At 47.9% G+C, this 12,780-nt stretch overlaps 1 long non-coding RNA gene across 1 annotated transcript; it reads right to left on the reverse strand.

Moving 5' to 3' along the window:
• Positions 1–2,754: 2,754 nt before the first annotated feature.
• Positions 2,755–6,960, reverse strand: LOC136792676 (uncharacterized). Its single transcript, XR_010836814.1, has 3 exons — positions 6,875–6,960; positions 5,183–5,322; positions 2,755–4,181 (listed from the first exon to the last, which is right to left on the reverse strand). It is a non-coding gene; the product is annotated as an uncharacterized lncRNA (long non-coding RNA).
• Between the last annotated feature and the right edge of the window lie 5,820 nt (positions 6,961–12,780).

Here is a 12,780-nt window from a genome sequence, read left to right on the forward strand (position 1 = left end):
GAAAACAAAACAAGATCTTTCCCCTTCAAGGATTTTGACCCAGGACGTGTGTCTCGTTTCCAACCCAAGGGCTTTGGTAAAACCACCCAAGGGCTGCAGGTACAGCACACACGGGTCCTCAGCCTCCTGGGGGTCCCTCTCCTGATAGGGATAGGGCTGATGCGAGTGCATCAGCTTTGGCTCTGCCACGGGAAAGAGTCTGATGTCAGGGGGAACGAGTGAGTGGGTGTAAGGTTACCCCCTTCCCTTTGATGTGCTGACCCCTCCGCAGTCACAGACGTCCCCTGTCTTCTTAGCCCCCCACCCCACCCCGCCCCTGGAGGCAGCTCTGTGTGGTAAGAAGGCCCTGGGTGCGGTGGGGGTCAGGTCAGGACTCCTGGGTTTGGGCCCCTGTTTGTCACTTAGACAGAATCCTAACTTAGGCAGACTCCTTACTGTTTCTCTCCATCTCGGTTAAAACTCCATCCGTAAAACAAAGGCACAAGGTTGATGGACAACTCTTGTCCTTCTGAGAGCAAAACTCACAGACAATCACAGCCCTTTTCAGGTGTGCACTAACAATGGCATCTTGGGAGGATTATTTTCTGACTTTTGAAAGTTTGTAATTAAACTCAGTGACGACAGGACTCAGACTGAGAAGGTATGTCGTCGGTCTCCGTTGGATCCTGACTTAAAGAAAATGAAGATTCGAAAGTGGGTAGCAAAAAGCAGTTTGGAAATAAAATATCTAATTTTTAAAGTTGGGGGAAGAACTTTTTGAAGTCACTTAGACCTGGGCTTAAATCTTATCTTTGCTACTTACTGGCTGTGTGTCTTTGGGAAAATTACTGTACCTCTCTGTGCCTCAGTTTACTTATCTGCAAAACAGAGATAAAAATAACTTCCTCCTGAATTTATTGTACAGGCATAACTCGTTTCATTACGCTTCACTTTGTTGCACTTCACAGACACTGTGAGTTTTACAAAGTGAAGGTTGGTGGCAACCCTGCATCGAGCAAGACTATCGGTGCCATTTTTCCAATAACAGTTGCTCACTTTGTGTCTCTGTGTCACTTTTTGGTAATCAAACTTTTTCATTATTATTCTACTTGTTTTGGTGATCTGTGATCAGTCATCTTTGATGTTGCTATTGTAATTGTTTTGACATTTTTTAGCAATGAAGTATTTTTTAAGGTATGTCATTGTTTTTTAGACAAAATGCTATTGCACACGTAATATAGACTGGAGTATCGTGTAAGCATAACTTTTCTATGCACTGGGAAACCAAACAATTCATGTGACTCACTTTATTGCAATATTTGCTTTATTGTGGTCTGGAACTGAACCCACAATATCTCTGAGGTGTACCTATACTGTTTAGAGACAATATTTGCAAAGGTTTAATACAGTGCCTGGGATTCATAAACAGTAGATGAAAGCAATTGCTACTTAATAAACAGGAACAATACCTAGTTGAGTTTTTAACTGTTGGAGGGTCCATGTAATAATTTGAATTAGGTTCTGCTGCATGAAACAGAAATCCCCCAAACAAAAATAGTCTAAACAAGATAGACATCTATTTCGCTCATGTAAAATAAGCCCAGAGATGGTCAGTGCAGGGCTGATATGGCCACTCTACTCATGACACTCTAAAGAACCCAGGCTTCTCCCAGATCAATGTTCCACCATCCCCAGAGTGTGGCCTCGTTCACGGCACAGGATGGCTGCTGGAGTTCCAGCCATCACACTGCAAACAGCAGTATAGAAAAAGGGGGAAGAAGGGATTACTTTATCTCTTAATAGGGTTTCCAGATTTAGCAAATAAAACTATAGGATATCTAATAAAATTAAATACAGGTAAATTTTGAATTTGGAATAAATAAATGATTTTTAGTTATTTATTTAAAGTTCAAACTAACTGGGTGTCCTATCACCTAGTTCCTTTTTTTTTTCTTTTCTTTTCTTTTTTTTTTTTTTTGGCCTCTCCACGCAGCACGTGGGGTCTTAGTTCCACAACCAGGGATACAACCCACATCCCTTGCAGTGGAAGGATGGAATCTTAACCACTGGGCCGACAAGGAAGTACCATCTAGTTCCTATTTTATCTGGCAGCCCTATCCCTTAAGGACATTTCTGAAAAGTACCATATAACATTTCCATATATATTTCTTGGTCAAAACCTCACCAGGTGGCCAATCTCTCTTCAGGGGAAATGTAGTATTTATTCTGGATGGCCATGTGCCCTGCTAAAAATTAGAGTCTTTATTGTGAAGGAAGAGGAAGGAAACAGGTATTAGGGGTGGACAACATGCAGTCGCCCCTATATTTCATTTGTAAACAAGGGATGACAGTATTTGATGTTCTCTAAAACAGTGTGCAAGGCCAGAGGAAAACAATCAATTAAAATACTGTAATAACTTATATTTGCTCAATGATTTTAGATTTTCAGCGCACACTCACAAATGGCCACCTAAGGGAGATTTTTGTTGTCTACACTTTTCACCTGAGAAAACTGAGGCTCCGAGAAGTCACCTGACTTCCTTAAGGTCCCATAGAAAGGAAATGAGCTGAAAATAGGTCTACAGTCTGTACCTTTATTGAGCATCTACTCTGTGCCTGGCAAGGTACTAGACTGCAAGCCTATTGAGAACAGGGCATAGAGATTATTTTGTGTATTATTTTATCCTTGGCATCTTTGACAGCATCTGGCACATAGTAGCTGCTTATATTAGTTTTCTATCCTGCATAACAAATTACCACACACTTACAATCTTTAAGCAATGCACATTTATTATTTCGTGGTTTCCTTGGGCCAGAAGTCTGTGCCCAGCTTAGCTGGGTCCTCTACCCAGATCTCACAAAGCTGCAGTCAAGGTGTCTGCTGGGCTGTGTTCTCATCTGGAGTCTTGACTGGGGAAGAATCTGCTTCCAAGCTCATTCAAGCTGGAGGAATTCATTTCCTGTGGTTGTATGGCAGCATGCTTCATAAAGGCCAGCAGGAGAGAGTCTGACTCAGGGCGGGCCCAGTCCCTGTTTTAAAGTCTTTCACCTGATTAAGCCAGGCCCACCAGGAACCTCTCTCCCTTTGAATTAACTCAATAATCCATGACTTTAGCACTGTAACCTGCAAAATCCCTTCATCTTTGCCATAGTCTGCTGGCCAGAAGCAAGTCATAGGGTTACACCTACATTCAAGAGGAGGGGATTAAATGAACACCAGGGCTCAGGGATCATGGGGGCCACACTTGGGTCTGTCTGCCACAGTGCCAACAGAAGTCTGTTGAATAATTAACTGAATGAATAAATGAGTGAATAAATGACTATATTAATGACTTAGTAAATGCTAAAGACAGAAATATGAACTAGATCATCATCTGACTCTAACTATTGTGTTCTTTCTCTACAGCGTGCCACTGACCTCATCCCCGGAGGTGCCCTCTAGCTTTGAGATCCCAAATGCTGCGATCCAACGTCTATTACCTCCTGCCTAGGCCACAGGTACCCAGAAGGCAGGGAACAAAGAACCCTAAACAAAGAAACCACAAACGGGCAGGAAGCCCATACGTCATGCAGCAGCCTCCGTGTTGGAAGCCCTGCTGAAGTGCAGACAGCACTTTTATGTTAGTAGAGTGGTGATAATGGGGACACATTTTTAATAAATATGGGTAGCATCAAGGTGTCTGGTAGGAGATATTTCCTCACACTCACACTGTCTTGATTACTGACCTGAAGCCGTGTTGCCTAGGAACTGTAAGTTATGTCTTTCCTGGATTTTTGAAAACCATCCCAAGCCCTGATGTGGTTTTCAGCTCTCTCAAGGAGAAGCCAAATGATTTTTTGTGTGTATTTTGGGAGGGGAGGGGATGGAACTTCGGTCCAATGTGAAGTACAGAGAGTTGAGCATCCGGGTGCACACAGATCTTAGAGCTGGATATTAATTACCAACATTCCCCAGCACTTGTCATGGCAGGCATTTTCTAAGCACTTTATAGAGTCATCTCAACTTCTCATCAGCTCTGACATGTGTGCTATCATTGTCCTCATTGTCTCTCTGAAGAAATGGAGGCACAGGAAAGGTGAGGTACTGTCTCGGGATCATCTACGTCCTCAGTGATGGAACCGAGATCCAAACCCAGGCAGCCAAGAAGCTGTTCTCTGATGCTGTCATTGCGGAATTGGCTGATGTCCTGGACGGTCTGCCTCTAAACCAGGAAAAAGCACTGTCAAAACAAGCTGCAATGGGCTTCCCTGGTGGCGCAGTGGTTGAGAGCCCGCCTGCCGATGCAGGGGACACGGGTTCGTGCCCCGGTCTGGGAAGATCCCACGTGCCGCGGAGCGGCTGGGCCCGTGAGCCATGGCCGCTGAGCCTGCGTGTCCGGAGCCTGTGCTTCGCAATGGGAGAGGCCACAACAGTGAGAGGCCCGCATATCACAAAAAAAAAAAAAAAAAAAAAAAAAACAAGCTGCAAAATCAGCAAGGCCTGTGCCCGTCCCAGCTCCGCTATCGACTGGATGCGTGACCTCTGACAGTCTGCTTAAACTCTCTGTGCCTCGGTTTTCTCATCCGTACAATGGGAACAAATCAATCCAACCTCACAGGGGTCTTATGAGGATCGAAGAACAGAACACATAAAAGTGTGAGTATTGTGCCTGGAATATGGTCCTTCCCTCCCTCCCTCCCTTCCTTCCTCCCAGCCACCCACCCACCCATCCACTTACCTATCCAACCATCCACCCATCCATCCATCCATCTATACATCCATCCATACGTACATCCTCTCCTCTTCTCCACCTTTGTTCCTGTTTCTGTGGTCCTGACCCCATGATTTCCTATTTTGGACTCTAAGTTTACTCCACGCACTTGAGGACAAATTGTATGACATAAGTCCCCACAACCCCTCGGGACATGGCTGACATGTTCTGTCTGTCCTTAATCTGAATATGGTTAGCAGCCACCAGGTCCCAAGTCCAGAACCCAGCTCCACTTCTGGGTTTGGGGCTGGGGTCCCCATGGCTTCTGTCAATGCCCTTCTGGGTTCTCTGGACTTCCTCCCAGCACCTGGCCATTCCTCGCCTATCTGCTGGGTAGGTCACTTTCGTCTGCCCATTCCTTGGCTGCGGATGCTCTTCGGGCGTCCCTCTTGGCCCTGCTCGCCTTCTCACTGTGCAAATTGGGCCTGGACCATTCCCGCCATGCTCCTTACCATCTGTGCTGGAGACTTTCCATCCGACCCTCCGGATCCAGTCTCCACCCAGGGTTCTCTGCCCAGGAAGCTGGCCGGCATGGACGTGTCAGTGGGCTCCCTCGCCCTCCGGCTTCAGGTTTGGAGGCACCCGCAGGAGACTGGATGGGGATAAGACAGGGGTGTTGGGCTGTTTATTTCCTGCTGGGCCACTGGCAAAATGCACCCCTCTTCCAAAGGCTTTGACAGGCAGCCTCTCTTCCTTGGCCACCACTCTCACAGATCCCGGTAACCAGTCCCCCACCCCCTTACCCCCCGCCCTGTAGTGGGATGGCTGTCTGATGTGTCAGCTTGGCTAGGCTGTAGTGCTCTGTAACTCAGTTGCACTCTCATGTAGGTGTGGCTGCGAAGGTATTTTGTAGGTGAGTTTAACATTAAAATCAGTCTGCTTTGAGTCAAGGAGACCACCCTCCATAATGTGGGTGGGCCTTGTTCAATCAGTTGAAGGGCTTTAAGAGCAAAACCTGAGATTTCCCTGAAAATGAAGAAATTCTGCCCCAAGGCTGCAGCATCAGTGCCTACCCACGAGTCTCCAGCCTGGCCAACAGATTTCAGACTTAGCAGCCCCCATAACAGCATAAGCCAATCCCTTGAAATTGAAATTTTTTTAATTTTTAAATATATATGTATATGCACATATATATATATATATACATACATATTCACACATATTATATGTATATGTATATCTGTATCACCTATTGGTTCTGTTTCCCTGGAGAAGGCTTTCTGATGCAGATGGTAAAGGCTCCTACTGTTGACAGCCCCGCTTCTCCACTTCTTTGTGAGTTTCTCTTCCTGCTTACATTCTTTGTTAAATGTATTAAATTTTTTTTTTTAATTTTTTATACAGTTTTTTTAAGTGAACTACAGTTGATTTGCAATGTTGTGTTAGTTTCAGGTGTACAGCAAAGTGCTTCAGTTATATGTACCTATATATCTTTTTTTCAGATTATTTTCCATCACAGGTTATTACAAAATGTTGAGTGCTTTTAGACAGTTTGTAAAGGTTACTTTCCACTTACCCTTATTACAAAACCTGTTCACATTCTTTTAAACAGTCCCTTCATTAAACTCTCCCCAGTTGCCCAGTTTGGATGTGTATCTGGTTCCTCCCTAGGCCCTGCCTGACACTCCATCAATTTGAGGACAAGACCCAAGTCTGGAGTTCCAGCTCAGACCTCACATCTTCAGCCTTGAATCTGGTCACTATCTCTCCTTGACCATCCTGCAAATACCTAAGACTCGAAACATCGCAAACGGAGCCCGTCTCTCTCCTCCTGGTACCCAGTCAGGAACCAGGACGCCTCCTCCACAACCCACGTCCCCCCAATCAACCACCACCCCTGTCCATGCGCCCTGCCAACCAAACCGTGAAGAAAACAGTCTGTTTCCTGAGTGCTTGCTGTGTGCCAGGCACCATTTGGGGGCAAGACAACCAAAGTTCTGGAACTTCTGGTCAGGGAAACAGGAAATAAACAAATGAATATGTCAGCTAGTGACAAGGAGACAGGATGGGAAACTAGGTCTGACTCCAGAGGCATTGCTCTCAACCATGACTTCTTAGAGCCTCCATGACCTTCCCCTTCACCACCAGCTGGCATCTCCCATTGCTCTCCAACAGCTAGTCTTTGGACCAGGAATTGAGCGCACCTCGCTCCTGTCTTTGTTGGAGCCATTTCCCTGCCCAGACGACTGGCCGTTGTTATTCTTGCTGTGCACGCGTGCAAATCCTATCCATTCCCCGGGTGCCATTCAGATTCCTCTCTCTGTTCCCCACCCTATCTCTTTCTTCTCCTAAAAATAACCCCCTAATGTTCCAACCCTCCCCAAGCTGTCCTTCCCTGAACCATTTGACCTTGAACAAGTCACTCCCCAGCCTTGGGTCTCAGTCTCCTCGTAAATTGGAGCCCTCACGTGAACATTAAGCATCAGGGTTCCTCATTCTCTCAGGCTCCTTCAAGCCTCTGGGAGAGGCCCTGGAGATGTTTTCACAGGGTCATACGGTTTTGCAAAAATGGTCATTTCTTTTTTTTTTTTTTTTTTTTTTTTTTTTTTTTTTATTAAAGAGGATACCCTACTTGAATAAGCTTCAGGTCCCATAAAATCTGGGTCTCCTTCCCCCTGTTCTCCGTGACCCACCTGTCTACCTTTTAGGCTTTCCCGGGAATCGAGCCGAATCGTGTGTCCAAAGCTCTTAGCACAGTGCTTGGCATAGACTAGAGGCTCAATAACTGTTGGTCACACGGTGGCCATTATCTCCACCACCATCACTGCCGTCATCAGGGCATCTGGAGACAAGCAAGAGAAACTGGCTCCAGCTAACACGGGTTAAAAAAAGGGGGGGAGGGGAACTATTGGGAGAATTTCTAGCAACACCTAGAACCAGCAGGAAGGCTGCTGAGTCAAGCCCAGGAGACAGACAGCAGCAAAGGGTGGTATCCAGGCCGGCAGAGGGGTCCTGCGTCTCATCTCCAGGGGCCGGGATCAACAGCAACATCCCCTTTTATGAGTTTACTTTTCCCCCCTCTGACGAGGAGTGTTCTGGGCTTCTCAGATAAGACGAATAGGTCTGCCTTAAATATTTCTATTACTTAAAAGTTCATAAATCTATTGGTTTAAAACTGTCAGCACGATGGGAAAATTCTGAGATGGAGCCACGCTTATCATCAGGCGAGGAATTTGCCCGAAGCGGGGGCAGGATGCTGAGTGAAGGAGAATGGCAGTGCCCAGAAATGAACTGTCTCCTCAGTCCCACCCATGACTCTTGCCCCTGCAAGAACGGTTTAAAAATCTAGTCCTAATAGCCAGATGGCATTTGAGGCAGGGAACTGGCCCCCTGCTGGTTTCCCCCACCAACTCCAGTGTCCTTTGATGTGGCATGAGTTGACATCAGGCGCTGATGCTCACCCACCCTCCGAACCAAAATGGCCTTGTGTCTGGAAAATAAGAATTACTTTGCACTCACCCATCATTCCCTGCAGAGAGGTCGGGAAAGACTCAGACAAAGAGGCTAGGGGCTTGGAGTCCAGGTGATGATAGACTGGTAAATGTTGAGCAACGACCTGGCTTGCATGGAGGGAAGCCCTGATTTGCTGGTTTCCATGGTGTGAACACCGCCAGCGAGGCTGGCATCACTGGATACGGTGGGAAGAGTTGCCATGTCGCACCCATTGTATGCGAGTTCCACGGGTACAAATGACCTCAAGAAGATAGGAAGCAATACGTTTTGAGTATCTATTACCTCTGTCTTGAACATATTTTATTTCACGGTGAACTTATATCACTTAATGTTTCATAATGGCCACGTTTAACAACGGGTTAAACATAAAAAGTCCTAAAAATTGAACAGCTAGCTATTGCAAGGTGGTACAAACCAGTCCAACACAACACTGGTTCCGGGCCCCCCCCCTTCGGGATGTGGGTTTGTACCCAGGCGCCACCACTTTCTGGCTCTGTGACCCTGGGTAACTTATTTCGTTTAATAAGAGGACGTTTTCTGAGCTCATGCTCAGACAGAATTCACGATTAAGTCAGGCTGTCTTCAAAGCCCTGGATTTGCTCGTTGTAAGAACCCTAGAAGGTAGACAGATGGGGAGACGGAGGCACAGAGAGACCATGCGACTTGTCCAAGATCCCCGAGCTGGTAAGTGGCAGGGCTGGGACTTGAACTCAGTCCCTCTGGCTTGGCTCTCTGTGCTGACCACTGCCCCACCCTGCCCCTCTATGTTGCTGATTGGTGCCTCAGTCTCTGCCTATAAAATGCAGGTGTGATTCTGCATCTCCCAGGGTGGTGGTGAGGATATAAAGAATAAATGAGTTAGGACTTCCCTGGTGCCGCAGTGGTTGAGAGTCCGCCTGCCGATGCAGGAGACGCGGGTTCGTGCCCCGGTCCGGGAAGATCCCACGTGCCGCGGAGCGGCTGGGCCCGTGAGCCATGGCCGCTGGGCCTGCGCGTCCGGAGCCTGTGCTCCGCGACGGGAGAGGCCACGGCAGTGAGAGGCCCGCGTACCGCAAACAACAACAACAACAACAAAGAATTAATGAATTAAACCAAGGGATCATTTGGCATGGCACCTGGCACTCAGGAGGCCCCCCCAGTTCCTTTTCCACAGGCATCCCCATGATGGAAGGCAGGGGTTCTGTCTGAGCCAAGGGGGAAGGCTGTCCTATCAACTGGCTGTGAAGAACACGGATGAGTCATCAGCTGTCATTCTATTATTACCCAGGCTTCAGGCAGCCAACCTCTTATCTCTACTCACTCGGCAAAACTATGCTTTCTACCCTAGTGGAAACCTCGGCACACGGTACTGGTGGATTTGGAAAACGAAGCCAGTCTGAAATCTCAAAGGGTGTCCAAATCCTGCCGTCCGACCCACTGGGTGTCACTCACCCGAAATCTAGCCTCTCCCCAGACCTCCGAGGTTGGCCTTTGAGAAGCATATGCGCGGATGCCTCCATCAGCAGCTGTCACCATATGGGAAGGAAAAGCCAGGCTTGCAGGAAACCGAGGGTGCCTCCCAATGGTCTCTCTGAACCTCGGGCTGGAAATTTCTTCCTTCGCCCTCTACCTTCCTTCGCCCTGTCAGTGCTCTGAGGGTCTGTGCTCCTCTATCCTCTGGCTTCCTCTTGGATTTTGGCAAGAAAAGACCAATAGAAGAGGTTAGGAGGGGAGAGAGGTGGAGGTATTTCTTCCCCTGGGTCCCCTTCCCATGCCAGCCCGATACGGCTTTGGCAGTGGCTGCATTTCTCTACCAGAGTCTGCAGCTCCTTCCAGGTGGTGCTCTCGTTAAGCTCTTGTTCTCACCAGGTTCTGGAAACCTCTACGTCACCAGGCCCACTGGGTCTGATTTCCCCACCCTCGCTAGCCTCAGGGCTCTCCGCCACCCCTCTGAGTTCCCTTAACCCGGCCTACACCTTTGCCAACAACCCCTCATTCAACTCTCCGTGACCCCTTCTGACTGTGCATCTGTTTCCTGCCGGGATGTCAAACCTTTCTCTGGACCTCAGTTTCCCCATCCGTGAAATGGGATCTCTCCTGCCGAGTCCACCTTGCGGAGGGTGCCTCGGGGGCAAAGCAGACACTGGATGGGAAAATCCTCGAGGAAAACAAAAGTTCAAAGTGCCACCAAGGAGCCAGGCATTAGTGTTATTAATAAAAGCCAGATAGGTCTCCTCCATTTGCCTCCGCATCCCCCTCCCCTCTCACGCCCCCTGACCCCTCCAGGGCTCTGCCTGGCCGGCCTCCTCCCCTGGTTGAGGTTCCCACTAAAGCCATCTTCCCTTCCCCCACCGGACCTGCACCTCCGTGTCTGCCGAGGGATGAAGAGCCCGGCTAACATAAGCGTGTTTACATTAAAATATAAGGACAATTACACCAGCCGATCTAATAGTCGGCTCTGTATATGTTACCAAGTACTTAGGGCTCTCTTTTGGAAAGCCATTATGCCCATGTGATTCCCCTCAAAGCCTTTCTTGAGGATTTTGTTTTGACAGGAGGGCATTAAGGGGTTGAAACTGATAGCATAAGCACACCACTTACACACTTTGATCAAATCGGCCCATAATTCTCCTAGAGAAAGTCTTGTATATATTAGGAAGGAAATTAATTTTATGACTGCTGTGGCTTTGCTGGTTAATGGCCCAGCAAGTCAGCCTGCCCCAGAAGGCAGGCTGTGGGAGGTGAACTCACCGCTTTCCTCCCTGGCTTACTGTCCGTGGGGAGGACGTGCCACCAGGGAGGACCCTCAGGAGGGCATCAGCCAGAGAGAAGCTGGGATGCTGCAGGACACGGGCACGGAGCGCGGTCGCGGGAGCTGTACCCTGTTCCTTCTGGCCTCCCCTCTCCCCCGGGCTGTCACAGCTCAAATGCCCACGGGGCACTCAGCATGATGCAGATTTGGCCTGAGCCCAGAGCCCACGTCACAAGCTATTGGCGTTGGGGGGGATTCAAAGACCATAATTCGGAAGACCTAGGCAGTAAAGTGGCGTCACACGTTTCTGTGAACCAGGAAACAACCTAGCGAGGAGGAAAGCATTTAAATAGTGGGGCGACCTCTTTTAGTCTCGGTTTCTTCATCTGCCCACCGTTCCACGTAATAAACACTTGCTCCAACGTGGGTATAAGGTGTCAGGTATGAACGAGGTCTCCTGGGTTCCTGGGTGCTGAATGTGATCCCAGGGATGAAGATGACGGCACTTTGTGTAACATGTACACAGCCCACCACTTCCTCTGGTCACTTAGAAGAGAAAAAATACCAAATTGTTCCCATCCCTGCAGGATGATGGTGAGTAAAGGGGTATTTTGTGTGGTTCTAGCCTTTCTCATGGACTTTAGAACTTAACTTCCCCATAAAGGTAACTCCTGTACTTAAAAAAAAAAATTCAAGTAGCATTTTTTTTTTTTTTAGTCTATGGGAACCATTGTGAACATAGATTGGAGGTGAGGAGGGATGGAGAAAGAGGTGAAACCACGTTACAGATGTTGATAATTGTTGAAGCTGGTGACAGTGAGGTGCTACTCTGTTGACTGTAAATGTTTGAAAGTTTCCACACTAACAAAGATCTTCTAATGACCTCTTTTCTATTCTCCTGAGTTCTAGAAGGCTTACTGAAGACAGGGAGAAAAGAGTAGAATAAATATCTCATGGCACGACCTGAGCATAACCTCACAGCGTATGTTGTGTGTAAGAATGTCATTCACTGCAAATGTTTGGGGGCTTTGTTTGTCTGTTTGTTTGTTTGTTTTTTTCTGTTGAGCAAAAAGAGTGGAGGAGTTTCTGACCTAGAGGGACAAGACATGAATTTTGTGGTCACATGACCAGGGGTTCCGCTCCCAGTTCTCTCACTGTGGACGTTAAGCAAGTGGCTTGACCTCTTTGAATCTCAGTTTCTCCATTTGCATCTCCATTTCTCAGTTTCTCCATGGGGATGTTAATCACTTGACAGGATCACATGATAACAACACAGGGTAGGTTGTCTGGCGTGACGCAGGCACTCAGTAGGCGGTTGGCATTGTCCACATGTGCAAGCTTTTGCCACTCTGCAGGGAAGCCCCTTTTTCTAAAAACGACACTTTGTGATTTTCCTCTGGGAACTGCCTTCCCCTCTCTTTCAGTCCTTGCGGCTTAGGTGCTGTGGACTCCACCCCCAGCCACAGTCATGGGCACGTGACTCAGGCTGACCAATCATAGTCCCTTCCTGCCTAAGGGATTGCGTCGCAGATGCCGCGCGACCGTATGAGAGCCAAGGGAACAGATACGTCATACACTGTCGCTGGGTCTTTTCAGGGAAAAGCATGCTCTTGTGATATGTCACAGGTGAGCATGGAAGCCTAGAGTTGCCATCAGCCACTACTTGGGGAAAGCCAAGGGAGAGGGAGACTGAACACAAAGGGAGAGAGAGAAAGAAACCTAGTCCCTGGTTCAAGCCATTCCTTGATCCATTGGATTTTTCAGCCATGGGAGCCAATTAATGGCCTCTGGGGCTTAAGCCAGTTTTAGGTTTTCTATCACTTGCGGTGGAAAATTCTGATACAATTACGATTGCCATTATTTAGG

Source organism: Kogia breviceps, chromosome 15, assembly GCF_026419965.1.
Source record: "Kogia breviceps isolate mKogBre1 chromosome 15, mKogBre1 haplotype 1, whole genome shotgun sequence".
In the NCBI taxonomy this organism is placed as follows: Eukaryota; Metazoa; Chordata; class Mammalia; order Artiodactyla; family Physeteridae; genus Kogia; species Kogia breviceps.